We start from the raw sequence: 27766 nt of genomic DNA, 5'->3' as shown, positions 1-27766 counted from the left end.
AAAAATCAGGAACGCCAAGGCTTCCCCAAAGACCATAGGGGTGCTAATAGCTAACTCATGAAAGCTTCTAATTCTCTGTTGTTTGAACTCTGAGCTCAGTCTGTATTTGTTCTGTATTTGTTTTGTTAATTGTCTGTTAACTGTCTGTGTGAGAGCGTGTGCTGTGAAATGTCTATACCGTGTAAAATCTGAAACGCAGGTAGCCAGAGAATTCTAAGGCTGCAGTTAGGGAAACAGAGACTCTATTTCCTTTTTCAATGTTTGGCCTGGCCAGCCGAACTTGAAGAAAAAAATAGAGCTGAAACATTTTAGCAGATTCTGGGATTGATTATTCATTAAAAGTTTGGAAATTGATTAGTTGGAATTTTGGGAGAGAACTCCTGAGACTGTAAAATCCCTCTAGGAGCTCACTCTTGCTAAAACACCCTCCCAATGCTGATCACTTAGGTGAAGTTTACTTGAGTTACAATCATCGAGATCTTTCACCATTGTCCTGTCTCTGACCGAGCCAGAGCTGCAGTAAAAGTTAGAGCAGCTAAACAAACTCCTTTCCTCCCAAATCAGATTAGGAGAAGAGAATGCAGGAGAACTGTAGGGAAAACTTAAATCCTCCTTCCCCACCTGGCAAAAGGAGGAGAAGGACAGAATTTCACAGACTGACAGTATTCTGACAGTCCTGTGCCCATGGGTACCTTTGTAGCCCATTCATTTCGGCAAAGTTTGGAATTGTCACCCAGGTCCTATGCATTCTGCCCACTCTGTCCTCAGCAGCTGCAAACTGCCCTAGGCTCAGTAACTTCTGCAGTTGTGGGGGAAGGGTGAGGTAGATGGATTTGGACTTTCTGCCTCCCAGAATTGTCACCACTGGGATACTAGCTTCTGCTCTAGGTAACTTCACACTTCTTCTTCCAACTGCAAAACTGTATTTTAATCTCTGTTTGACCTGTTTCCTGAGTTTTAAAGGGAAAGTAATAATGATGGTTGTTACGGGATCAAAATGATAATGATTGTAAAATGCTTAACATAAAGTCTGGTATATGTTAGATACAACGTTATTATTATCTCTCTCTGATATAATGTAATTGTTAACTTTTGAAGTGGTTTTTAAAATACCAGAAATAATAAGCTGAATAATTTCTATATGCGGTAATCTGGAAATGCAATAGATGTCATCTGAAAATTATTGTTTCTGTATTTCTAAACTTGCATTGTGTTCCCAAAAATTCTCTTAGATTGTGGAATTTGAGAAGACCATTGTGTGGTAAGAAATGATATTATATCAATTTTAATCTGATTTTGATATATGTGAATTGGGTTTCCAAAGGGATGTGATAAAATCTGGAACTGTTATATGTGGTTATAACAAGTAAATAATTAATAATACTGATATTTAACCATGAGAACAGACTTTCTGTGTGAAAAAGTTTTCTATTATGAGAATATATCTGGTGATTTAAAGTTATAGTTTCAAATGATGAGATGAAAGATTCTCTGGGCAAGGAGATTTAGGAATATGTTCACCTAACTGATAAATGGGTTGTTTCAAGTTTTAAAATGCATAATTATGTTTAGGGCGCTGTTACATTTCTAAATTGTGTAATTTGACAAACAGATGTATCAGCAATGTTGAAATGTTGTACCAGAAGCGAGCGAGACACACCACAGCGTATAAGTTTTAAGTGGAGAATTTATTAGCCGGCGGCCATCGGGGTACGGCACCACAAATCAATGGCAAATGTGTTGGGGTGATGGCTTGGCTTATATAGGATATGGGGGTACAGAGTAGGGGGGAAGAGGAACAAAGGTCCTGGCTGATCAAAAGATTCAGTCAGGTTATCGTACTAGTGGGATAATCTCATTTACATTCCTTGGGGGAGTCACAGAGTCCCAGGGATATCTCCCAGGAAGGGTCTATCAAGTTATCTCTCAGTGGGATGGTCCTATCTATTGACATTCCAGGAAGGAACCAAGGAGTCTCAGGGATATCTGCTAGACAGGATCTGCCAGGTTATCTCTCAGTGGGATGGTCCTATCTATTGACATTTCAGGAAGGAGCCATGGAGTCCCAGGGGGTTTGCTAAATACCAAAGATATCTGAATCCATTCTTTCTGGGGGGGGCTTGTCAGTAGCTAGGGGTTACTCAGGGGTTCCTAATTTTCCTTGTATTACATTCCCCACTTTTTTTTTCTTCATGTGAATTTCAAATCCTTGAAAAAAGGAACGACCTGATGGGGCATAGCAATAAAATTAGGAGGCCAACCAAAAACGCTAAGCAGGGGTGACAATAAAAGGAACGCTAGGTCGTTGGCCCCAGGGGAAGGCCAGACCTAGTTGGAAGACTCAAGGAGAGTCCAAGGAGCCTCCCCAGGTACTGCACTCCAGAAATTTAAAAAAATGGTATAAAACATCCCACATTTCCCAAAACATCCCACATTTCCCCTTTTTTTGGTCAAAGGCAAACTGAAAGTTTCGCCTAAAGACCAATTAAAGGTATGGAAAAAAAACTCTATTTTCCACAAGGTGAAGTTTTAAAATCCCTATCTAGGTGGAGTCAGGTTTTCCCTTTTCTGTATTTGGACATCCCCAGGGACGGGCAGGAATTGTAAACTAATTGTAAGTGAGCAGAGGGAACATAATAAAAGTTCAGGAAAAACAGTCTTGGGAACACAAGGACGCAGAAGGGAAAAAAAAAGCAGGTCTTTGCTCAGGTTCTGGTTCCGGATCCCGTGAGAAAGCCGTCCGCATCTGGTGCTGTCCCTCTCAGGCTCTTGGAACCGCAGGGCGAGACTCCTATAGCCCCAGATGTCCACTCCTCACACGGGGTTCCCAGAACACATGTAATTTGATGATTAAGGTCCCAGCCACGCAGGGCTAAGTTCTGCCTCTCTGGTTCAGATCTAGAAATTCTCAGACAATTTTAACTTACTATAACTTACAGATACTTTACAAAGGGGATATATTTCACTTGTACCATTATCTTATACAATTTTCTTGTATTAGCATCCAAATTTAAGATCTTATTACCAAAACACACTTATCAGCTCGAATTTCTAGAATTGATAAATTTTAGAGCCAATCATACACATCTGTACATAATTGCCTTTTTAAAATTCGCTATTCCTTCCTTTTGTTAGACATTGATCACATTACATCTTTGCCTTATTTGCTCTGCCTAATCATTTTCCCCTTTCAGAGGATGTTATCCCTATATTATTTCAATGTTTTATTTGGTCATGAACCTAAGTTAAAATTGTAAGCTATTCATACCTGTATCCTATTATAATAACTCAGAGATATTTCAGTATTCATCTATCTATTACCTATCAGATTTAGCATAGTGCTTACAAAACTTCTTGATAATTTAAATTTGCTATGAAAGAAATGAGGGACTATGTCATATATCTTAACAGAAGGAAAGAACTTACTTCCTTAGCTCTGTTTGATTCCAGGCACGAATCATATCTGATAGCCAATCTTATAGTCACCAGGTGCTGAAAGCAGGGCTTAGGTGTAACCAGGTGGGGACTTTCCTTTTCAGAAAGGAAATAGCAGAGTTGGGAAATAAAGTCAGGAAGATCCTACCTAGGCTGTGTCCAAGGTCGTCTTCACGACTGCTCCCAGGCAGACCCACCTAAAAAATTCTCAGCTTGTAACACCTGGTGTGCTATTACCGGCTTCATGTGACCTAGTCCTGTAATCAGAGCTTAAGACAATATTAAATTGTAGTCCCAAATAATCTTAAATAGCAAATAAATATCCTTCAGATAAGACTGGCCAAATTTTATTGAGCTAATAATTATCAAATCAAGCTACATAACTTTTCCATCTTCTAAATACTTCCTCACACTCATCTCCAACTTACTTTGACCATCTGAAACTATCATTCTCGGGACAGGAGAGGCTTAGCTAACTCCCATTTGTCCCCAAACTTTCTTATCTGCCTTTCCTATTTTCCCTCAACCTTAATTCACCTTTCCAAATCTTTCAAACCTAGTACTAAGTCTTCTTTACATTTCAACCATAAGACAAAACAACTCATAAGTTAGTACTTTCATTGTCATAACTGTGTATACTGGAATCCCATTCCAGCTTCATAAACACACAAAGACACAAAAAAAGGGGATTTGTTTTTCGTGATAACTCATTCTAAAAAAGGGAACACTTATTAAAAAGATCTGCCATCTCGTCTCCCCCTGAGGGTGGGTTCTTCTCCATCAGTTGGCAGACTTCACTAATTAACTACCAGGCCAAACCCATCTCAAGTCTTAGTCTAACCTTAACAGTTTTTTTTTTTTAAAAAGCCAGGTTGGAGGCTTCTTGGCCCCTACCATCCTCTTATTGCTGCCCCTCTCCTTTCCTTCCCTTCTGACAGGTGGGCTAAGGTGATATTCTTTTCTTCTTATCTAAACTAAGGGCGGGGAGGAGTAAGGAATTCAGACTGTCGTTTGGAACCTCCTTACTCAAAAAAAACTTGAATAAGACATTGAATGGGCCCTTCTATAGATAAGCATCAATTCTAATAATTCTAATAAGGATTTTTTTTTTATCCAGATGTTAAAAGGCATGCTCGCTAAACTTTCCTGAACACAATTATTTAGAAGGTTTAAAATGATAGACATCTCCTTTTTCCTTAAAGCAAATTAACCCTTAAATGCTGGAATTCATTAACTAAGTTGGTGCCAAATGTCCTCACTCTCAAATATTGCACAGAATTCCTAGACATTACAAAGTTCCTTAATCAAAAAGTGTTATAATGGGAGGACACTTAATTTCTATAAATTATATACTCAATTAATTAGCCTTATCACAATAATAAGGTTTACCAGGACTTAAAAAAGCTTTTTCCATAAGAATTCCTCTACACAGAAAACTCACACAAGATTGATAAGAATTCATGACTAGATGGTTTCAAAAGTTCTTGTTTCAGTTAATAACCTCAATTTCTCAATTAACTACGATTCTTAATCTAACAACATCCAGATTATAAGAGAAATTATTCTTTAACAGCACAGGTAATGTGATGTTAACCAATTTGTATATAATAACAAATTTAGAAATAAGTACACCACAAGCAATTATCATGTACTTAAAACTTGAAACAGATTCCAATTAATTACCAATCTAGTGATCATAACTGAGTTTGATAAGCAAATCAAATGATTCATAACCACTAGTGGTAACATTTTAACTTCTAAGGCCCAATACTCTCTGCATTATAAAAGATTACCACATTTTTTCAATATTGCTGATACATCTGTTTGTCAAATTACACAATTTAGAAATGTACCAGTGCCCTAAACATAATTATGCATTTTAAAACTTGAAACAACCCTTTTATCAATTTAGGTGAACATATTTCTAAATCTCCTTGCACAGAGGATCTTTCATATCATTATTTGAAACTATAACTTTGAATCACCAGATATATTCTCATAATAGAAAACTTTTTCACACAGAAAGTCTGTTCTCATGGTTAAATATCAGTATTATTAATTATTTACTTGTTATAACCGCATATAACAGTTCCAAATTTTATCACATCCCTTTAAAAACCCAATTCACATATATCAAAATCAGCTTAAAATTGCTATAATATCATTTCTTACCACACAATGGTCTTCTCAAATTTCACAATCTAAGATAATTTTGGGAACACAATGCAAGTTTAGAAATACACAAACAATAATTTTCAGATGACATCTATTGCATTTCCAGATACAATATAGGAACTGTTGGTCTTATTACTTTTGGTATTATATATTAACGTATTAATATATAAATACATGTATCACATATATTAATACATTAACATCCCAAATACACTTTATTTAGCTGTATATTCTTCAGCACCACTACCTCTGGCCCAGGTATAGGAACTTTTGCCTGGCCATGAATGAAGTTATGAAAGAAAGAGAAACTTAATTTTGCACCCACTTTTTCCAAGCTTCATCTTATACAAAAATACCTAAAAGGATTTTTTTCAGACTCCCAAGGAAGATAAGAGCAGGAAAAAATCCCTTTTAGTTTTCTAAAGGGCTCCTCCCTAGGTGGGGCCTGGCAGCCCCTTGAGGGCAAGGAGCCTACCCTCCCAAGCACTAACTAACCAGCCCTGTTTCTTTACAAGTTTTCTTTAGTTTCAGCTCTGATAACCTTTCAATGTGGAGGGTGGGGGAAGGGTGAGACCAGGAGCAGCACATGGCAGCCAAGAGGAGCACATGGACTCCTGACTAGACAGGTAATCTCAAGCTGCTACTCTACCACCCCCTAAATTCCTTACACAGGTTTTCTATCTCTCTCTTTCACAAATTCACCTTTTAAACTTTACCACAAGGATGGGCTACAAAGGTACCCACGGGCACAGGACTGACTGTCAGTCTGTGAATTTCTATCCCTCTCCTCATTGCCCGGTGGGGAGGGCGATTTAAGTTTTTCCCTACAGTTCTCCTGCATTCTCTTCTAATCTGATCTGGGAGGAGAGGAGTTTGATTTAACTGCTCTAACTTTTATGGCAGCCCTAGTGAAAAGATCTCAATGATTGTAATTCAAGTAAAACTTCCCCCCTTGCTCACTCCCAAAAACCTCTTTTGTACTTGAATCTAAGGGAATCGGGGACTGGGACAAATGCGAGAGTCCCACTGAAGACTTTAACTGAGGTTTTAGCCACAAGGCATTCATTGGGAGTAGATGTTTTCAGCAAGAGTGAGCTTCTGGAATGGATTTACAATTTCAGGAGTTCTTTCTTCCCAAATTCAACTAACCAATTTCCAAACTTTTAACAATTTAAAACCCAGAATTTGCCAAATTTTAACCCATTCCCTGTAGTTCCACGCTGGCCAAATGGGAGCCACAAGGAAGGGAGTCTGTTTCCCTATTGACAGCCTGATATCTCTGGCTGCCTATGTTTCAGATTTTTTTTCTTTTTTTTTTTTCAACAAAACATAGACATTTCACAATTAACACAGACACGCGAACAGAGACGAACTCAAAACACAACAAAATTCACGGTGTGGATTGAATTGAAGGCTAAACAGGTTCCCTCAGAGGAAAGATTTCCTCCTCAAAGATACGACCCCCAATCTTTCTCACACCTCAACACAAAACAGAGAACCACACAGTGTGGGTGAAATCGAAGGCTAAACAAGTCCTCTCAGAGGAAAGATTTCCTCCTCAAGGATACGACCCCCAATCTCTCTCACACTCCAACACAAAACAGAGAACCACACAGTGTGGGTGAAATCGAAGGCTAAACAAGTCCTCTCAGGGGAAAGATTTCCTCCTCAAGGATACGACCCCCAATCTTCCCACACCCCAGTAGGAAGGGTGGCGTCCCAGCTTCCTAGCTCTGTACCACAGCCTCGTCAGGGTTTAGCATGGTATCAGAGATCCAAATGGCTAGCCCCAAACCAGAAAAACCTTACCTCTAGAGGTCTGAAAACCTGAATTCTCCGTAGGCCAAAAAGGGACAGGTCAGCAAAGAGCCCATTCTCCGAGACCATCACTCCACATCAGAGTCCTAGGAAAAGAAATCCCCAGGAGCCGGCCCTCTGAAGTGAGAGAAGGTGGATCGGGGGCAGAGACTCCCTGTTGAGGTCCGGAATTCTGCGTGTGTCTCCAGGGCGGTAACACAAAATACTGCCTCATCTCTCTGGGGCCTCCAAAATGTTGTACCAGAAGCGAGCGAGACACACCACAGAGTATAAGTTTTAAGTGGAGAATTTATTAGCCGGTGGCCATCGGGGTACGGCACCACAAATCAATGGCAAATGTGTTGGGGTGATGGCTTGGCTTATATAGGATATGGGGGTACAGAGTAGGGGGGAAGAGGAACAAAGGTCCTGGCTGATCAAAAGATTCAGTCAGGTTATTGTACTAGTGGGATAATCTCATTTACATTCCTTGGGGGAGTCACAGAGTCCCAGGGATATCTCCCAGGAAGGGTCTATCAAGTTATCTCTCAGTGGGATGGTCCTATCTATTGACATTCCAGGAAGGAACCAAGGAGTCTCAGGGATATCTGCTAGACAGGATCTGCCAGGTTATCTCTCAGTGGGATGGTCCTATCTATTGACATTTCAGGAAGGAGCCATGGAGTCCCAGGGGGTTTGCTAAATACCAAAGATATCTGAATCCATTCTTTCTGGGGGGGCTTGTCAGTAGCTAGGGGTTACTCAGGGGTTCCTAATTTTCCTTGTATTACAAAAAATGTGGAAATCTTTTACAATGCTAAGAGTATTGGGCCTTAGAAATTAAAATGTTACCACTAGTAATTAAAATAATTCCTCTTGATAATCTGGATGTTGTTAGATTAAGAATTGTAGTTAATTAAGAAATTGAGGTTTTTAACTGAAACAAGAACTTTTGAAACCATCTAGTCATGAATTCTTATCAATCTTGTGTGGTTTTCAGTGTAGAGGAATTACTCTGGAAAAAGCTTTTTAAAGTCCTGGTAAACTTTGTTATTGTGATAGGGTTAATTTAATTGAGTATGTAATTTATAGAAATTAAGTGTCCTCCCATTATAACACTTTTTGACTAAGGAATTTGTAATATCTAGGAATTCTGGGCAATATTTGAGAATGAGGACATTTGGTACCAACTTAGATAATGAATTCCAGCATTTAAGGATTAATTTGCTTTAAGGAAAGTACTTTTGGAAAATGTTCTGTAAAATCTTTTTGTATAATTTTAGAAGGCCCACTGAATTTCCACCTGTAAGCCAATTGGTTGCAGTTCAAACCTATTGTGAGTTCTTGGAGTTTCTGGGTGAGAACCTAATTAGAATTATTAGAATTAATGCTTATCTATAGAAGCGCCCATTCAATGTCTTATTCAAGGTTCTTTTTTTGAGTAAGGAGGTTGGAAACGACAGTCTGAATTCCTTACTCCTTCCCGCCCTTAGTTTAGATAAGAAGATTCACCTTAGCCCACCTGTCAGAAGGGAAGGAAAGGGGAGGGGCAACAATTACTGGGATTTGAGTTTTTACTGAAAGAAAGAACAGTAGGGGTCAGAAGCCTAAAAAAAAAAACAACCCGGCTTTTTAAAGTCAGCAAAAGTGATGCGTTTTTAGGATAAGACTGGGTTTCGAGGAGGATGTGGGTCTTAAGGATACAGTTCTTATTAGTGAAGCTTGCCATCTGATGGGAAAGAACCCATCCTCAGGGGGAGATGATGTGGCAGATCTCTTTAATCAGAAATAAGCAGGTAGTGACAAAAGGGAAGTTATCTGCCAGAATCTGTTACCATTGTGAAAGAAGTTGTTTTTGAAAAATGGGAAATTGGATAAATGCAAATATGTAAAATCTTGTTGTTTTAATCAAATGACTGGTTATATTGGTACTCTTGTATAGTCAAATGAAAGATAATATGGTTTCTAAAGTGTTAATGAGAATAATTAGAAAGGGAAGAGAAGTTTTATGATGTAGGGTTGGATCATTATCCCATAGACTAAGGCTGGGATTTTAAAGTTGTATTGTATTCATGTGAGATAGAGTTCTTGAATGTTGTGAAGTGATATAAGAGCAATTGGGTATTGACACAAATAGTGTAATTAATTACTGCGACTAAATCGGAGACATCTTCAGTTTAGGTAAACAATTCTAGAAGTGTTTTGGAAAATGTTTTTGTGATTTTAAGCGAGAGTTAGAGCTTAACAATGTGTATAAGACTCAATTCCTGAAGTGTTCCTTTTTCCTCCAGAAGGAATTAACAGGGACAAATCCATTGACTTGTGAGGTCAGTCATTAACCTCTTTTGTTTGTTTAAGCAAACTGGAATGGGATTCCAGTATACACAGTTATGTCAGTAAAAAGTACTAACTTCTGAGTTGTTTTGTGTTATGGTTGAAATGTAAAGGGACACTGAGTAATAGATTGGAAAGGTAAACAAAAGCTTGAGGGGATACGAAAGGCAGATGAGAAAGTTAGGGGACAAATGGGAGTTAGCTAAGCCTCCCCTGTCCTGAGAATGATAGTTTCAGATGGTTTTAGCAAGTTGGAAAAGAGTGTGAGGAAGTATTTAGAAGCTGGAAATGTTATGTAGCTTGACTTGTTAATTATTAGCTCAATGAAATTTGGGCAGTCTCATGTGAAGGATATTTATTTGCTATTTAAGATATTATGGGACTACAATTTAATATTGTTTTAAGCTCTGATTACAGGTATAGGTCACATGAAGCCAGTAGTGGAATGGCAGGCATTACAGACTGAGAATTCTTAAAGGTGGATGTCTATGCCTGGAAAAAAGTCTTGAAGACGACCTTGGACACAACCTAGGTAGGATCTTCCTGACTCTATTTCCCAGTTCTGCTATTTCCTTTCTGAAAAGGAAAATCCCCACCTGATTACTCCTAAGCCCTGCTTTCAGCATCTAATGGCTATATGATTGGCTAACAGATATGACTCATGCCTGGAATCAAACAGAGCTAAGGAAGTTCTTTCCTTCTGTTAAGATATATGACATAGTTCCTCGTTTCTTTCATAGAAGACTTATATTATCAGGAAGTTTTGTAAGCACAATGCTAAATCTATTAGGTAATAGATGAATATTGGAATATCTCTGAGTTATTATAATAGGATACAGGAATGAATAGCTTACAATTTTAACCTATGTTCATGACCAAATAAAGATTAGAAGGAGTATAGAGATAACATCCTCCAAAAGGAGGAAATGATTAGACACAGTAATAAGACAAAGATGTAATGTGATAAATGTCTAATTAAATAGGATAGCAAATTTTGAGAGGAAAAGGCAATAGGACCAAATTGATTCCTCTAAGAATTATATACAGATGTGTATGATTGGCTCCAAAATTCATCAGTCATGGAAATTCAAGCTAGTAAGTGTGTTTAAGTAGTAAGATCTTAAATGTGGATTTTTGTACAAGAAAATTGTATGAGATAGTACAAGTGAAATTATATCTCCTTTATTAAGGTATCTGTCTGATGATTTTAAAAGGAAGATGAGTTCAATTTATGGTTGGACCTTTATATTTTAAAGGACTCTTATACCAGGTACAAAATTTAGGTAAGGTTAGAAACAGTAGATGATAATATGAACTGAAATACTCTGAAGTTAAAAGAAGGAGAGCCAAATTTAAGTGATTTAAGTTATATTAAGTTAGAACTGTCTGAGGATTTCTAGATCTGAACCAGAGAAGCAGAACTCTCTTTTACTGTCTAGGAACCAGATAACTACAATCAGGCATCTGAAAAAAAAAATTTGTTGCTTTAAATGGACATTGGAAATACGTAACTTGGATTTAAAGTTACTTTGTATACAAATTGTGCAATTAATTGCTAGAATTAAATCAGAAACATTTTTAGTTTTGTTAAGAATGGTTTGTGGATTATTTTGTAAATGCCATCAAAGAGACATGGCATGACTAAAAGTTTATGATGCTATATGTACTGTGTTACTGGGATACAAGGAAGTTTATGATGTTCAACATTGTTAATAATGATTGCATTACTTTGTATGGTTCATGTTTAAGTTTTCTTGGTTATCTAATGTGTTCTGGGAGCTCCTGTCAGATCTGATTACTTCTACAGCTGCCAACTTGTGGATATGGACTCCTTGATCCTTCTATCACATCTGATGATTGCCTGTGCTCCTGAGTGGACATCTGAGCCCGTAGGACACCTTGCCCTCCAGTTTCAAAGAGCCTGAAGGGGACAGCATCAGACGCAGGCAACCTTCCCAAGAGCCCGGACCAGAACCTGAACGAAGAACTGCTCTTTCCCTTTCTGAGTCCCTTGCGTTCCCAAGACTGTTTACTTGTACCTTTGGTATCTTTAGCTTATTTTACTTAGGTGTTCTAGTTTCCCCATTATGCTCCCTACTGATACCCCTTGCAACTTGCTCCCCCTGCTTGTTTACAAGTAGTTTATAATTACTGTGCATCTCTGGGGATGTCCAAACACAGAAAGAGAAAAAAAAACCTGAATCCAACTACATAAGGATTTTTACAACTTTTTACAACTTTACCCCTGGTCTTCAGGTGAAGCTTTCAGCTTACCTTTGACCAAAAGGAGGAAATGTGGAAAATATTATACTATTTTATATCATTTTTGTAATTTCAATAAGACTCAGGGCCTGAACTACTTAACCAGAAGAAAAGCCTGATCCTAACAGTCTCTTTGTTCTCTGAGTAAGCTCAGAGATATCTCTATCTTGTATCAACAAATCCAGATGGAGCATTTCTTGCTCTGTCCATGGCCATTAAGGGTGAAAACCTTGACCCCAGACACTATCTTGAATTATGTGACTTTTCCTTATCTTAAACTATGTTTAACATTCACTTATATATATATATATATACATAAACATATATATGCATATTCCCTTCAGCTACCCTAATACTGAGGTCTCATGAATCATACATGTCATCTTTCCATGTAGGAATGTAAACAAAACAGTTCAACTTTAGTAAGTCCCTTGCAATTTCTGTTTCTTGATTACCTTTTTATGCTTCTCTTGATTCTTGTGTTTGAAAGTCAAATTTTCTATTCAGTTCTTGTCGTTTCACTGAGAAAGCTTGAAAGTCCTCTATTTTATTGAAAGTTCATATTTTGCCTTGGAGCATAATACTCAGTTTTGCTGGGTAGGTGATTCTAGGTTTTAATCCTAGCTCCATTGACCTCCGGAATATCGTATTCCAAGCCCTTCGATCTCTTAATGTAGAAGCTGCCAGATCTTGGGTTATTCTGATTGGGTTTCCACAATACTGAAATTGTTTCTTTCTGGCTGCTTGCAGTATTTTCTTTTTGATCTGGGAGCTCTGGAATTTGGCGACAATATTCCTAGGAGATTTCTTTTTGGGATCTATTTGAGGAGGCGATCGATGGATTCTTTCAATTTCTATTTTGCCCTGTGGCTCTAGAATATCAGGGCAGTTCTCCTTGATAATTTCTTGAAAGATGATATCTAGGCTCTTTTTTTGATCATGGCTTTCAGGTAGTCCAATAATTTTTAAATTATCTCTCCTGGATCTATTTTCCAGGTCAGTGGTTTTTCAAATGAGATATTTCACATTGTCTTCCATTTTTTTATTCCTTTGGTTCTGTTTTATAATATCTTGATTTCTCATAAAGTCACTAGCTTCCACTTGCTCCAATCTAATTTTTAAAGTAGTATTTTCTTCAGTGGTCTTTTGGACCTCCTTTTCCATTTGTCTAATTCTGCCTTTCAAGGCATTCTTCTCCTCATTGGCTTTTTGGAGCTCTTTTGCCATTTGAGTTAGTCTATTTTTTAAGGTGTTGTTTTCTTCAGTGTATTTTTCAGTATTTTTATGGGTCTCCTTTAGCAAGTCATTGACTTGTTTTTCATGGTTTTCTCGCATCCTTCTCATTTCTCTTCCCAATTTTTCCTCTACTTCTCTAACTTGCTTTTCCAAATCCTTTTTGAGCTCTTCCGTGGCCTGGGACCAGTTCATGTTTTTCTGGGAGGTTTCTGTTGTACTCTTTGACTTTGTTAACTACTTCTGTCTGTATATTTTGGTCTTCTTTGTCACCAAAGAAAGGATGCAAAGTCTGAGACTGAATCTGGGCGCGTTTTTGCTGCCTGGCCATATTCCCAACCAACTAACTTGACCCTTGAGTTTTTCAGCGGGGTATGACTGCTTGTAGACTAAAGAGTTCTATGTTCCACGTTTGAGGGGGAGGTGCCAGCTCTGTCACACCAGCACTACTCCTTCCCCAAGAACCCCCAACCCGGACTGGGCTTAGATCTTCAGCAGGCTATGCATTCCTGCTCTGATCCGCCACTTAATTCCTCCCACCAGGTGGGCCTGCTCAAGTTTTAAAGAATTTACTATTAACACAGATGATTGCAGTAATACATGTGAATGGCCATCAGGCAGAACATTCCTTTGAGGCCAGGGGGAACCAACTCGCAGATGAGGTGGCAAGGAGAGCTGGGATGGCAGAATCTGAAGCATTGGATAACACAAATAGCATGTTTGTCTTGACTCCTTCCTTTCCTCTAGATCTTCCCTCCCACTCTTTTACAAAGGAAGAGAAGCAGAAGGAACTAGAACTGGGGGCCCAGGAAAAAGCTGGAAGTTGGTTTCTTCCCAATGGAGGTGTTCTAATACTTACACCAAGGAAGGCATTGGGATGTTCAGAATCTGTGTGATGCAGTCCTAACCCGGTATGTATCGCCTGGCCTTTACCCGACAATTGGTGGATGAGTGCCTTGTGTGTCAAAGGACAAACAAGTCTGCCCTATGCCAGGCTCTGTTGGGCAGCAGGACCCTGAGGTTGAGACCTTTTCAGTCCATTCAGGTGGACTTTACTGAACTCCTTCCCATTGGATGCCTCAAATACCCATTGGTCATAGTAGATCCTTTAATTTCGTGGGTGGAGGCCTTCCCATTACCCCATGCCACTGCTTCTGTGGTTAGAAAGGTGGTATTGGAACAAATTATTCCAAAACACAGAACTGTGGAATGGATAGATTCGGATCAGGGAACTCATTTTACTGCTAAGATTCTGCAATCTCTAGTCCAAGCATTAGACATTACTTGGGAGCTTCACACTCATTGGCACCCTCGGTCATCTGGGCAAGTTGAGAGGATGAATCAGGAAATCAAGAGGCAATTAACAAAATTAGCCTAGAAACACAATTACCTTGGACAAAATGTTTGCCCCTTGCCCTTCTTAGGATTCGTAGAAAACCTAGAAGGGACATAGGACTTTCCCCTTATGATCTGAAACTGTCTTGACCTATATTGCTAAAACCATAGAGGTAACTGCCAATGAAGCAGTGGCTTGATTACAAAATTTGCAGGAATCCTTGGATTCTCTAGCCCATGAGGTCTAGGATAACCAGAGAGCCTTAGATTACTTACTGGCTGCTGAGGGTGGAGTGTGTATGGTAGTAAATACTTCTTGTTGTCTATATATAAACAAAACCCAACAGATAGTGGCCAATCATCTACCTAAAGCAGCTGCATGGATAGAGGAGACATGGCAACAGCTATTTCCCATCACCTGGCTCTGGGACAAATGGAAATCAATGATCTATACTACAATTTTTGTGATTGTAATCATTATAATTCTTCTTTTGTTTGGACCTTGTATACTACATTGTTTAACTTCCCTTATATCTTCTAGACTACAATCTATTGTCTATTCTGAATCTGTGAGGTTGAGGGTTTTGAGGAGTGGAAAACATGTGCAGCAAGGAAATCAGGGTGAGCTTGAAAGGAATGATATCAAAAATGGTGTGCCAAGTCTTCAAAATAGTGTCAAGAAGAGGGAGGATGGAGTGAGATAGTGAGAGAATAAAGTGTGAAGACTTCAAGACTTCACAGGGAATACTACATATATATATATGAAATGTTTGAGAATCAATATACAGAGAAAAGGGAAATGGGATAAGTTTGAATCTATGAGAACTTGATTAGGTATGCCTTTCTTCCCTGAAGTCCCTGTTCTTTCTTCTGGTTCTGGTTTAAAGATTTACCCAATGAGAATAAGGTCACTGTGACCTGCTTTTCTTTTACTGTAAGAAAAAAAAGGAGAGGGTCTCCCCCTCCCCTTATCTTATTCTTTTCTTTAGATTTATAGATGCCACCTTAGTAATAACCGTTAACCAGGGAAGGTGGGGGTTAGATTGTCTGTGCTGCAGATGGCGGCTGGAAAGCAGGGACCAGCATGATCTCCCTGCTGAGTCCCTCCAAAAACCTATAAAAAATGGCTCAGAACCAATTCTAGAACTGCAGAACCCACAAAACAGCAGAGGGAAGCAGGGCTCCAGCCCAGGACAGCCTGGATGGTCTCTGGGTGAGGTCTATCCCACACGGAGCTGGGAGCTGGGAGCTGGGAGTTGGGAGTGGAGTGGAGCAGAGCCCAGCCTGAGCGCCGGGGACCAAAGAGACCAGGAGCCAGGTGGAATGTGCCCTACCACCCTGAATCAGTGAGCTGCGGCAGTTACCAGACTTCTCAACCCACAAACACCAAAGACAGCGGAGAAGGTTAGTGGGAAAAGCTGTGGGAGTGGAAGGAGTTCGGTTCAGCTTGCAGCCCCGGGGGCAGCGGAGGTGGGGCAGCTACAGGCCTTCTATGTCCAAAGGGCTATAAAAATGTTCATACCCTTTGACCCAGCAATACCACTTCTAGGGTTGTATCCCAGCTCTTTTTGTAGTAACAAAGAATTCGAAATCAAGGGGATGCCCATCAATTGAGGAATGGCTGAACAAGCTGTGGTATATGAAGGTAATGGAATACTATTGTGCTATAAGAAATGGGGATGATACAGACTTCATAACAACCTGGAAAAACCTACACGACATAATGCTGAGTGAGCAGAGCAGAACCAGGAGAACATTATACACAACCACAGATATAGGGATTCTGTAAGGACTAACCCTGATAGACTTTGCTCTTCTCAGCAACACAAGGTGCAAAGACATCTCCAAAGGACTCATGATGGAGAACACTATCTACATCCAGAGAAAGAACTATGAAGTATGAATGCAGATTGAGGCACACTTTATGCTCACCTTTTTCCCCTCCTTTTTTCCCTCTCTTTTGTTTTGGTTTTTAGGGTTCTTTTTGTTTCTGTTTCTTCTTCCTCATGATTGATTCTGTTGGTCATAATTCTTCTCCACAACTTGACTAGTGTGTAAATTAGTTCAATGAGAAGTTATATGTAGAAGATATATTGGATTCCACGCCGTCTTGGGGAGGGAGTGGGGGAGGGAGGGAAGAAAATCTGGAACTCAAAATTATATAGAACTGAGCATTTTAAATTAAAAATAAAAAGAAAAGAAAAGAAAAAGAGAAAGAAAGAATGCAACCCAGAAAAACAGTTGTAAAACTCTAGATATTATAAGTCTATATTATGGAACCCCAGTGCAGGTTCAAAGTGACAGTGGGTCACATCTCAAAGGTAATGAGAGGAAGAGACATTGTGTTTTGAACAGTATAGAGCAGATATATCATATTCCATATTATCTACAAGCATTTGGGTTGATAGAAAGAATGAATGGATTATTGAAAGAACAGTTAAGGAAGTTAAGTTCTAATAATTCATATTAACATTGGAAGGATAATTTGTTTATTGTTGTATGTAATTTGAACAATAGATCATTAGGAGGTAGTACACCTCTAGCCAGAATGATGACCCAAATCTACAAATTAGAAAACAGCAGACACATAAGATCCAAAATATTGAGTATTGGATCTCACTCATGAGGAGGAAGCTTCCTGGGATCAGTTTACCTCTCAGGCCTTGATAGAGCTGGGCTGTGTAAACCGGGACCCACCTCAGCTTTGAGAGGATTAAGTGCTGGAGTTCCCCTGAGAGGTGATGAATCTATGTTGTCTGTGTCTTTGTCTTTGTTGTGTTAACCATGTTTGTTAGAGTATTTCCCCTCTTACAATAAAAACCATGTTCTCTCAGGAGTGTACTTTATTGCCAGCATGAATTCAAATCTGAACCTAACTTAGCTTAACTGAACAGTACTTAAAGCCGTGACCTCACAGTACTATCATTTCTTCCATGACTACATCAGACACACCATGTTTTGTATCTCTGGTGTGAAGACTCTGTATGAAACTGATAGCTGGTAAATAAGGAAGGCTTCTCTGTCACCCCAGAATTGACTAAATGCCTCTGGGTCAATAGAAAAGAGTTCACCAAAAGGAGTCGTGTGTCTTGGCAAATGGGAAAAGGTATATACATTGTTGTGGGGATTTTTAAAAATAATGTAGAGTAATGAGATTTGAATGAAGGAAAAGTAGATTGGACCATTACAGTCATGAATGTTAATGAAATTAACTGTACCATTAAAATGAAGAGATTTGCAGAACATATTATAAGACATAGCCCAACAATTTACTGAATACTAGAAACACAGTAAAAATCAAACTGATAAAAATGGACACTATCATTCATTAATTGAATAACTAAAAATGAAATCATTGAGAAAAATTTAAGATAAAATACTGAAAATTATTTTACTTTGACTAGAAAAGCTTTGAATTTGAGTAGGGTCTGGGTGAGACTGGACAAGTCTTAGCCAAGGACCCTGACAAAAGACAAGTAGGCTCACAGTTGAGCCAGTGAGTTTTTTCTGTCGCTACATGAGAGTTGCTGTAGTTGTCCTGAGCATGGAGGAGGCAAAGATTGTATCTTTCATTTTTAGGATAAAATGCAAACTGCTCAGTTTGGCATTTAATGTTTTCATCTTCTGGTCCCATCCTATCTTACAAGTGTAGTAACAATTTTGCGAGCAGCTACTGTGACTGTGTAAGACCCATTACACCAGCATATGGAAGGGCTGCTACCACAGGTTTTTGATCTGCTTTACTGAGGAAAGTAACTCTAAGGGGTTAACAGTCTCACTTTAATTACACATACATATATAAGTCACTTAGTTCAGGAGGAAAAGCCAGCAATCTGAACTTCAGAGCAAATACAAACAACTTATAAATGGACCAAATACAAACCAACATCTGGGTTAGCAAAGCTGGGGTGCAGTTACAACGGCTTGCCCAGAGTCACATGCCACTCTTCCAGTGAGTGAGAGCCCCAAGGAAAAAATGCCAGCCTCCAAGTTTATATATCCTGTTCAGGGTCAAAGGGCATCACAACATGTGACTGAAACCCACATGACCTAAAAGTGTCACAAACATGCGACTCAAACCCATGTAAATTAGGCTTTCCCTTGAGGTAAGCAAGTCATCAAAGACTCCTAGATCTAATAAAAAAAGCAAAGGCCAGACTCACCAAGGGTACTTGATTAAGTAAGTGCTAAAAGAGAAAACAGCAAAAGAAAATCCCACCTTAATTACTGATACAACAAGACATTGCAGTTTACTCTCCCTTTAGCTAAGGGGCCAAGTGCATGGAGTGCTGAGCTTGGAGTCAGGAAGACTCACATTCCAGCCTTCAAATCTGGCCTCAGATACTTCCCAGTTGCATGACCCTGGGCAAATCACTTAACCCTGTTTTACTCAGTTTCCTCATCTATAAAATGAGCTGGAGAAGATAGTGGCATATCACTCCAGTATATTTGCCAAGAAAACTCCAAATGGTGTCACAAGAAGTCGGACACTTAGTAATTCAAGGATTAAGCAAAGTGACTAGTTTGCTATGCCTTATAAATGACATTGATTTTTGCCTGGATACATTTTATCTTTCCTCCTGTCATAGGATGCCAGTGGAGTTTGTGAGGAAGCTGAGACAACTCTGGGATCCAGCTACCAAGAAAACAGCCATTAAAGTAGTAGGAATATTGCTTATATTTCATGACAAGATGGAAAGCAATGAGACATCTTTTCCACATAAATTTGCATGCAACCTAGGTTCTGGCTCAGGAATGAACTAAATAAGTTTTTTGGACCAAGTACTGTGTAAACGGTAGGATACATACTCCAACTCTGACAAGGGTGGGAGAGGACAGTCAACTCCATTACATGTACCCAGAAACTGGTTCACCAAACTTCTGCATGGGTTAGTACCAGAGCAAGGTGACCATTGCAGGAGATAGGTGATTTGCTCCTGAACATGGGAGATGGGAGGTGGCATCCTTTGAGAGTCCCTAAAAAGTTGCCACATCCCAACCAGGTAGGCATCATGAAGAATAGTGATGTAGACGTCTTAATAGACTTGACTCCAATGGTTATGAGCCACCTGTACCCACATCTGGGCACAGTCTCTATGGCACTGGAATAGTCTTCTCCAGAATCAATGGTAATATTTATCAGCTAAGAGATTAATAGAGCAATGGGCCTGGGTCATGAAGACCTGGATTTGAATCCTCCTCTCCCCTGAAATGTAATATCCACATAAGCTTTCTGATCCTCCATTTCTTCTATTATCAATTGAGCTAATAGGAGCACCCACCTTGCCAGGGTTGTTGTGAGGGTAAAGACCTAATGTAGAGTGGTCTACGAATTAGATATTTCTGTATAGATGTGAGCTCTTGCTCTACTCCTTTGCTCACCCAAGCTGATTAGCTCATGTCCACCATAACAATGAATGGATAGACTTTAACCACCTCCTAGGGGATTTTTTCAGGTCCTTATTTTAATAATTTTAATAATCCCTGTTAATGCAACTTGGGGAAAGGATGAGGAACATGAAGAATGAGCCCTGTCCCTCCTCCCTCTGACTAGGAGAGGGCACCATTGCTTTTCTCATAGTCACACATTGCTTTTTTTATCCTTCCTTCTCAAAGGGGACCAATGATATCAGGAAGGTGATGTCTTGACTTTCATGTGAATTAGATTTAAGTGAGGGAGAGCTGTGCAAAGTCACCAGTTTCACTCTCTCTTCCATAGCCATCTGGGTCCAGTGGCAAGATAGAGATCAGGACAACTGGAGATGGGCCCAGATACAGCAGGAGACCTTGGCATCTTTAAGCTAAGGTCTTTCTCAGGTCTCAGTTTGTCTGAGGCAGCATCCATTTAGTAATGAAGTGCTGCATGATCTAAGAACGAATCCTATTAGCAAATGCTCTATGGACTGTTCACCATCATTAGTCGCAATTGTGGGGGTTTTTGTGCTCATCAATACTTGGAATAAGGGTGGCAACAGGGAAGAGTTAGATATTATTTTGTTTGGTGAGGATATCTGTTATAAACAAGATGATTGTAGTATGATTCCAATCAATTCAATACAATTTAAAAGAATTTATTGAGCACTTGCTATGTTCTAGGCAGTAAGTGAGACATCCTGGTACTCCATTTCATCAAATCAACCAAACTGGACTAAATTTGAAGAGTTCCATCATTGCTTGGCAAGGGCTTGGTTTGGCCTTCTGGGAGATCCTGGACCTAGGAATAGCCTCAGACTCCCTTCGTGGGCCCTGAAAGAATCTCCAAAGTATCACAACAACTGATGAGTGTACATCCTTAATGGAGCAGGCTTGAAGCCCCTTCTAAACTTCAATCACTTTTACCTCAGGTCATGGGATCCAATTTCCCAATAACTAGTTCTAGTTCTAGCTCCTTGGGAAGAATGCTCCTAAAGCTAACTTTAGTTGTATTTCTTTTTTTAAAATTTCATTTTAAATATGGGGAAGAAGTGTAAATCTAGCTTGAGAATCTATGGTGCAACCCTTCAGACCAAGAATCTAGCCAGAGTGAGTGAGAAGAGAACTACCTTCAGAGAAGGCAGATTGAAAACAAACAAACAAACATCCAAGTCCAAACTGCAGCTTCCTGATTCTTATGACCAAACTCAATACTCCTCCACTAGAGGAACTCGAGATTGGTTCAGTTCTGGCTCTAGTCACATGATATCACTGAAGCTCCTTGCACTTTGCTTTCCTGGATCACAGTCCTCCTAACCCTCTTCAAGCAGAAGTGTCTCCTCTGACCCATCAGCTCTTAGTTCCTGACCCAGGGCTCCAGTACTCTGACTCCTAGGCTACCACTCACCTATAGAAAGGCTACCACTCACCATCAGCAGGTTTAGTCAGAAGTTAAGAAACACATCAAATTTTAAAAACAAATCACCTATTATGTGCAGAAAGCTATGGATTCATAGAAAATGGACAAATTGTTTCTGCCCTTGTTGGAATGTATCATTCAATTGGGGAGGAGGCAAGTGGTGTCTACAGAGTAATTTCAAGAGGAAAAGTAGAAATGTATGGAAGGAGTAGCAGAGGCCACCCCAATAGGATGGAACCTGAGCTGGGCTTCAAAGAAAGCTGGAGATTCTGCCTGGTGGAGGTGGGGAGGACCTGCATGGCCATCTGAGGGAGCCACCTGTGCAAAGGCCTGGCAATGAATGATGGGAGGCTGTGTGCAGGAAAAGCTAGCATGCTGGATTTACTAGAACAGAGAGGACCCAAAGCGGGTTAATATGGCATCAGCCTGGCAAGGTAGGAAGGAGCCATATTGTGGAGAATGTTAAATGCCCAAGTGAGGATTTTGTGTTTTATTCAAAAAGCAAATGGAAGCCAGTGGCGATTTTTAAATAAGGGAGTGACAATATCAGATTGATTTAATGAATATCAATTCATGTACTGAGGTAATGTCAAAATGGATACATGAACTAAATATAAAAGGAACCTAGGTATCATCTTTCAAGAAATTATCGAAAAACACTGGCCTGATATTCTAAAACCAGAGGGGAAAATAGAAATGGAAAAAATCCACCAATCACCTCCTGTAAGAGATCCCAAAAGAAAAACTCCAAGGAATATTGTAGCCAAATTCCAGAGTTCCCAGGTAAAGGAGAAAATATTGCAAGCAGTCAAAAAGAAACAATTGAAGTATTATGGGAACACACTCAAGATAACAGGAGATTTAGCTGCTTCTACATTAAGAGATTGGAGGGCTTGGAATATGATATTCCAGAGGTCAAAGGAACTAGGATTAAAATCAAGAGTCACCTATCCAGCAAAACTGAGTATAATCCTTCAGGGGGGAAAATGGACATTCAATGAAATAGAGGGCTTTCAAGCATTCTGGATGAAAAGACCAGAGCTGAATAGAAAATTTGAGAGAGGGCACAGGGTGAGTTGAATATGAAGGGACAATATCTAAAAAATAAAATTAAGAGGTGAGAGAGGAACATACTGGGAGAAAGAAAAAGGGAGAGGTAGAATGGGGTAAATTATCTCACATTAAAGTGGCAATAAAAAATGTTTACATTGGAGGGAAAGAGGGGGGAAGTGAGAGGGAATGAGTGAACCTTACTGTCCTAGGATTTTGCTTAAGGAGGGAATAACATACACACTCAATTGGGTATGAAAATCTCTCTTACCCTATAGGAAAGCAGGGGGGAAGGGGATAAGAGAGGGGAGGATGATAGAAGGGAGTGCAGATTAGGGGAGTGGGTAGTCAGAAGCAAACCCATTTGAAAAGGGACAGAGTCAAAGGAGAGAATAGGAATAAATGGGGGGTGGGATAGGATGGAGGGAAATATAGTTAGTCTTTCACAACATGTTATTATGGAAGTGTTTTGCATCACTTCACATATATAACCTATATTGAATTGCTTGCCCTCTCAATGAGGGTGGGTGGGGAGGGAAGAAGAGAGAGAATTTGAAACTCAAAGTTTTAAAAACAAATGTTAAAAATAGTTTTTACATGCAACTGGGAAATAAGCTATACAGGCAATGGGTATAGAAATCTAGCTTGCCCTATAAGAAGGTAGGGGGGAAGGGGATAATGAGGGGTGATAGAAGGGAACACAGACTGGGGGAAGGGGTAATCAGAATGTATGCCATCTTGGGGTGGGGGGAGGGGAGAGATGGGGAGAAAATTTGGTACTCAAAATCTTGTGGAAATGAATTTTGAAAACTAAAAATAAATTAATTAAAAGGGAAAAAAAAAGAAAAAAGAAGCACTTAGCAAAGTACTTGGAACTATATGAATGCTTCTCTCTCCTTCTCTCTCCCTCTGCCCTACTCAGCATGTATCTTTTTAAAATCTAATTATTTATTTATTTTTGCCCATTAGAATACAAGATCCTTGATGTTAAGGACTGCTATGGTCTTCCTTTCCATCTCCAGCACTTAATACATTACTTGCCACGTACTGAGTATTTAAGAAATGTCAGTTGACGGTTTGACCAGATACCTACTGAACAGGTCTAGAGTTTTCTCAGTTTTCCAAATCCAATTTTCTTCTGCTTTCCCATCTAGATTAGAGGACAAGGGAAGTATTCAGAGGTTTAGCTAAATCCTGCGGTTTAGGTCGCTATTTCCCTGAGGATTAAAGGAGTATAGCTTTAGAGATAGAATGGAGCCAGAGATCATTAAATCCACAGAATTCAAAGCTAACAATATTAAGAGCTATATGGAAGGAGTCTGGACCTAGTTGCCAATGAAGATCATACAAAAAAAATGTTAGAAACCACGTCGTAAATTACTGTAGGATATAAGCATTTAGCACCAATTGACCAAGATCTAACCAGGTTAGGTAGTTAGAATTATACATTAATTTCTAAAATCCTTCTTGAACTCTTCCAAGAATGCTTTTTGGGCTTGTGACCAATTCATATTCCCTTTTGAAGTTTCAGATGTGGGTATAGTGTCAATGCTATCCTCTTCTGAATTTGTATTTTGATCTTCCCTGTCCCCGTAGTAAGAATCTATGGCCTTTGCTTTTTTAAGTTTTATCTTTCTTTTTGCTCATTGTGATGGCCTTTTTCCTGGCTTTTAAGGTGGTTCTCTTCTTCTGCGTCACAGGAGGCTCTGTCCCATGCTTCTTGTGCTGGGAACTAGGGGCCAGGTTGCAGGCTTTGTGTGCTATGGCTTCTGCTTCTGGCAGCTGGAAGCTACATAATGCTGTAACTTACCTGGTGCTGAGGTGGAGCTGCCTGGTGTTTGCTGAGGCCAGATGAGGCCTTTCTGCATTTCCCCATGGTTACACTGAAGCTTGAGGAATGGGGTGTGGGTGAGGAGTGGTCAGGCTTCTGGAAGTCTCCTCTTCCCCTAGGGCTGCACTAGAACATGTGCAGGCTCAGCTGCTAGTGGATACCTATCTGCGCTGGTGACTGCCAATTCCCTTGGCTGTGTGAAGGCTATGGGGGACCTGGTGTTGTTGCTTTCTGGGTCTACTACTCTGGGGCTCAGGATCTCTCCCTTGTCTGTTGAGGTGGGGCTTGCTGCTGGCTTGCTGGGATGTCTCCCATCTTTTACTGATTCCCTTCAGCCCCAGCAAGAGGGACCTTTCCTGTTAATCTCCCTAATCTCTGAAGCTAAAAAACTGCTTCACCCCATCTTTCTGCTGGCTTCACTGTTCCAGGATTTTTCCTGGGGCAGTACTTTCTGGATTTTTCAAGGTTAGTAAGGGAGAGTGAAAGCAACTGACTACTTACTCTGCCATCTTGGCCTAGAATTATACATTAAAGTCTTGATATCCCTCATGGACTAAAAAATGACAAATGCCTTTCCTATAAACATAAATCTCAAGATATTCTTGACCTCTCACCCTACACAGAACCCTAGAAGGAGAGCATTACCACTGACTAAACTATATCCCACAATCACCTAGACATATTATGTATGCATAAACATGTAATAACAACACTTTAATAGAGGGCAACACACCATGAACTCATGATCTGCAAGCTACATGGGATAAAAAGCACGGAAACTTAATAGTGGAAATTAAAAGCATGTGGGAATATCTGGATGTATGTATAATTCCTACAGTCCTGTACTGTACTAGTGTTGTAGGTGGGTCTGTGGACAGAGTGTTGGAGTTGGAGACAAGAAGACCCAAATTCAAATATTGCTTCAGTAATCCATTAGCTGTGTGACACATGGCAAGTCACATACCCTTTTTCAGCCTCAGTTTCTTCATTTGTAAAATGAAGATAATAACAGGTAGATTGTGAGGATAAAATAAACTAATATGTCAATCACTTTTGTGACCTTGAGAACTGTACAAATATTAGCTACTTTTATTATGGCCAGGTGAGAATGTGAGTAGGAAAGAGGATAAGCTTATAACTCAATACTTTAATTCAATTAGAAAAAGTAATTATTTTGTCCACCTTCAGAACATTAAATAGAAAGGATTAATAGTGGGATAGTGATGTGCCTCATGACTATTTCTATCTGAACTCATTAAAACCAGATGAGAAAAATAAGAGTAACGAATTACAAACAGGATCATTCATATTTTAATCACTCTTAAGAGTTTACAAATTAGTCTTATCTCCAAATTATTTTATATAAGTTGTGCATTATTTTTCTTTACTTTTGGGAATAGTTCCAAATTGTTCTCCAGATGGTTTGGATCAGTTCACAGTGTATTAGTATCCCAATTTTCCCACATCCTCTCCAACATTTATCATTTTTTCTTTTTTGTTATATTAGCCAATCTGATAGGTGTGAGGTGGTCCCTCAGAGATGTTTTTATTTGTGTTTCATTAAGCAAAAGTGATTTCGATCACTTCTTCACGTGCCTATAGATAACTTTAATTTCTTCATCTGAAAACTGTGTGTATCTTTTGACCATGTTCCAATAGGGGAACAATTTAGATATTAAATTTGACTCACCTTTCTATATATTGGAGAAATGAGGTCTTTGTCAGAGACACTTGCTGTAAAGATTGTTTTAAATCTTTCTGCTGTCATTGAAAGGTATATTTTTAGCAAAAGGTAAAAATGTGAATTTAGAGTTAGAGTTAGAAAGGTCTGTTACAAAGGTCTTTAGCATAGCTACTTATACCAGGCCAAAGACAGTGGTAGCTCCTTGATTAGTCAGGTAGTTAATCGGCATTTGCAAAGCCCTTTGTGCCTTCTTAGACAGAATGATAGGACAGGAAGTGAGTCCTACGAGTATTCTCAAAGAGATTGGGGGAAGGGAGGTACTCAAAGGGGCATTCTGTACATTGATACATGTACAATTGAATGGAGTCAGTTATGTTTTCTCAAAAATTCACTTTTGAAAACCATTACCCACTTGTTACATGAAAGCCTTGGTGGTAAGAGTTGGGGGACATGAGCAGAAAAAATGTGATTGTACTTCCCAGAGTTAAAGGAGAAAGAGATGGGGGGTGGGGCATAAAGATAATCAGAAAGCATCAGTCAGGGGACAAGGGTTGGGCTGGTTGAGAGATCTCCCCCGTCAGATTAGTCAGGCCTAGAGAACTGAGTGAAGCAGGAATCATGGCATGAAGGTGACATCAGTGACAACTTGTGCTTAGAAGACTAGTCAATTAGAATACAGGTAGGCCATCTGACCTCTTTGACCTCCAGGCTCAGGATCATCCTCTTCCTCCATTCAACACTTATGGCCAGAAACTTCTGCCCCTGCCTTCCTCTCTGACCCCATTCCTGGTCTCTATCAGCTGCAATGCCATGGCCATGGGAATGACCCCTCTTCTGCTTTGACCTTGTTCTGGTCCACCAACTTCCATCCCAGGGATCAAAATCTACCTGGGCTAAAATGGAAAAGATTGATTCCCTTTGAGAGCTCCTCCTCCCTCATCTGTTCATCCCCTCCCACTCTCCCTCCTTCATGCTACTGTGGGACTCAGACTCTTCACCTTCTGAGTAAAAAGACTGCCACAATAAAGTTTTGGCAGTAGATTAATCCAAAGGAGTGGGACCTACATTTTGAGGTGTCAGCAGGAAATGGCTCTAGAGAAAATTGAGATTTTGCATGATGTACCATTTGTAACTACAAATACAGTATTCATAAAATTGAATTTGTCCTAAATGAAATTTGTATGTAGTCTCATAGTTGTGATGTTTGATCTTTTATAGGGAGATCATTCCTTCATGCAAAATACACTTAAAGTTTGACGTTGAGGCAATATGTTTAGAAATTATAAAGACAAGAATTAAAAGGATCATTGAATCAAAATGACTTTTATGGTTTCTGAATGTAATCAGTGTGGAGTGTCAAGTTCATGAATGGATAAAGTGATTTTCTATGTAAGATAATTCAGAAATGCATTCAACTGAATTAATATTATTCAACCGACAACAAGTTTATACAATTTATATTATTATTATGCTTCTAATGTTTCTTTTATTGTAATTTTTTTCTAATTTGCAAAATAATTCCTAGAGGCTGATCCAATTATTCTCAGCAAATTAACTCCTCTTTTGAATTAGATGCTGCTAAATCATGAATTAAGTTGATAGAGTATGTGTCTACAATTTTTAAAAACTTTTGTGTACAATTAGGTATATTTTTCTTCAAAATCAATAATATTAATAAGAAGAACTTTCTGTTTGGGAAAAGTAAGAAGGAGCCTGTAAATTCTCTTTATCTGGGAAGTTCTTGAGGGACTCAGCAGGTAGGTACCTTGGGACGTTCTTTTGGGCAAGGCCATAAAAT

This window comes from Trichosurus vulpecula, chromosome 3, assembly GCF_011100635.1.
Source record: "Trichosurus vulpecula isolate mTriVul1 chromosome 3, mTriVul1.pri, whole genome shotgun sequence".
In the NCBI taxonomy this organism is placed as follows: domain Eukaryota; kingdom Metazoa; phylum Chordata; class Mammalia; order Diprotodontia; family Phalangeridae; genus Trichosurus; species Trichosurus vulpecula.
The sequence above is the reverse complement of the archived record's forward strand: the minus strand, read 5'-3'. Positions refer to the sequence as shown.